This window comes from Gavialis gangeticus, unplaced genomic scaffold (assembly GCF_001723915.1).
Source record: "Gavialis gangeticus isolate Ggan-Ray unplaced genomic scaffold, GavGan_comp1, whole genome shotgun sequence".
In the NCBI taxonomy this organism is placed as follows: domain Eukaryota; kingdom Metazoa; phylum Chordata; order Crocodylia; family Gavialidae; genus Gavialis; species Gavialis gangeticus.
This window is the reverse complement of record NW_017729011.1, coordinates 5419892-5422266: the sequence shown is the minus strand read 5'-3', so window position 1 is coordinate 5422266 and position 2375 is coordinate 5419892. Positions and strand designations below refer to the sequence as shown.

The 2375-nt window shown below is 50.9% G+C and overlaps 1 protein-coding gene across 1 annotated transcript in view; it reads right to left on the bottom strand.

Moving 5' to 3' along the window:
- Window positions 1-2375, bottom strand: part of CUNH9orf172 (chromosome unknown C9orf172 homolog) — a 19992-nt gene that overhangs the window by 11374 nt on the left and 6243 nt on the right. The window lies entirely within an intron of this gene.

Genomic DNA, 2375 nt, shown 5'->3' with positions numbered 1-2375 from the left:
GGGTGTGTATCTCTTAAGCATGGGCAGTCCTCAGCCTGGCTGTTTGGGGAAAGTTCCTTACATGAGTGCCTGGTTCAGGGAACAATGTGCTCAGATACAGTGGCTAGGACATGGGATTACTAGACAAAGACATCAAAAGCATATGCCCTGTTCAGGAGCTGATCGGAAATCAAATTTTCCATCTGGCCAGAAATTACAATACTTCCAAACTAGTTTCCATTCTGAATTGGGACCAAAAGTGGAAACACAGTATATCTTTTTTGATCTTTCCAGTTCATAACAAACCTGGAATTCAGATATGTCCTGCTGTTTGGTTTTAGAGCGTTTTGACATTAACCAGAGTCCACTGGACGTTGGCTGGTGCCTCTTGGAGACTGCACTGGTAATTCAGATGCCTCATATCCCCAGTCTCCTTCATTGGCCACAGACTACATGGTACACTGTGGTCCTGGGACTCCTATGGTACATCACAGTGCAATCAGTGCTTGGTACATCCTGGGAGATGATGTTCAGGCACGGATTGTGGCCCATGAAAGAGAAGAGATGGCTTCAGGCACCCAAACACCAGTTCCCAGGTATCATCAGAGCAGCTCAAGAAGGCACAAATTAGCCTAGGAGTGACCCAAAGGGAAAAAGGCCATGGTACTTTCCCAAGAAAAAAAGAATTTGACAAAAATGAAACTACCCTGTGGAGAACTTCAGATTTTTTTTTTTTAGGAACTAAAACATTAATCCAGAAAAATATGATAGAAAACTCCCAACCTGCTCATATGGTCAATTAGTCACTGTCCCTCCTCCGTTGAACACCAGAAGGGAGGCAAGGATAACCATGGGAAGACAACCCATCTTGGTCCCCCCGCCCAGCTCCTGTGAATGTGCCCCAGGGTTGCTCTCTCCCTGCTCACTTGCACCAGGGAGCTCCATGGACTACAGTTGAATTACTCCCAATTCATGTCAGCCTGAGCCTGAGCACCCCCTGCTGCGTGGGGCTTGTTCTGACCCTGGCTACATGGGATATGAACAAGTGCAGATGGCTTGCTGTGCAGCATATTTTCTTAGCTTCAGGACCCCTGCAACAATCCTTTATTCTCCTTCTTTCCATCAGTCTTGGTCATCCAGGGGTCACCCTGGATGCTGGCAGCCACTAAAAGGAGGCCCTGAGCATGTAGTCTGCAAATAGCTCATAGCAGGACAGTAGCTACATGTGCCGTTTAGGCAGCTGAGAGGAAACCAGAAAAAGCACCTTGCAGAGAGACATGGGACAGGGACACATTCCTCAGCCACCAGTAATGTGACAGACTCCAGTGCCAACTCCCAGTGGCAGATACAAACTAGCATCTGCAGGCATGAGAAAAGTAACCCTATGGGCTGCAGGGAGGGGCTGGGCATGGCCAATTACCTGTTCTGCACATGCTCACATGCAAGTCGGACACCTGTGGTGGAGCAGCATCACACCTCTCCCAGCTCCAGGGGATGCAGGTTACATGCTTCCGGGTCCAAGACAACTCTCTGAGGCCTGGCAAAGCAATGTTAGGCTGCTTCAGATGGTGTCTAGCTGCAGTGCCTCCCATAAAAATAAAAAGGCAGCAGAGACTGTCAGGCCCTGTCTAAACCAGTCTGCTTCTGGTAGCTGCCCCAGGGAAGCTGCCTACGTATGTATATCTGCACAAAGCCCCACCACAGCAGCTGTGCTGGCAGGGGGGAAGTACACCTTGGAAAGGCACCAGCTATTGAAGGAACTGCAGAAGGTGGCAGAAGGTGCAGGATTGTTTCCATGAGCCTTCTGCTGGCTGCCAGGTGGGGGCAGAGCCTCCTTTGCCTTGGAGAACAGAAGGCAGGAGGAGAACTGCTTCTCCAGAGCAGTGCAGTGTGGACATGCGGTTCTGCTCACAAAGCTCCATTACGTAGGGCAGGCCCGAGTCTGGAAACTCAAGAGCCACAGTGGCCTGGCTGCGTCCAGAATCCATCTCAGATGCTCTACAGCTGCATCCCATCCATCTCACAAACCACATCCTCTATGCCCCCAGCGCTGCCAAGAAGCTCCCAGCACAGCTCAGTAGGTCAGGGCGCACATGGTGGAAGGGTACCACCAGTCATATACATGCCTGCACCACAGAGACTGTGTGTGGAGACCCCCCTGCCCCTGGTTATGGGGCAGGTCCCAGTGTCAGACAGGGTGGGAGCCTGCAGCATGTGCATGTATGTGCCCATATATACACATGCACAGCCTGAAGGCTTTTCCACAGGGATCCCACTAATCTCAAAACCTCCTTTCAAAGGGGCTCCAAGGTAGACTTCTCCCTCCCAGGGAGCTGTAGGAACCTAGAAGACTCAGGTGATCAAGTGCAAACGGGTGTAAAATGGACTGGCAAGTG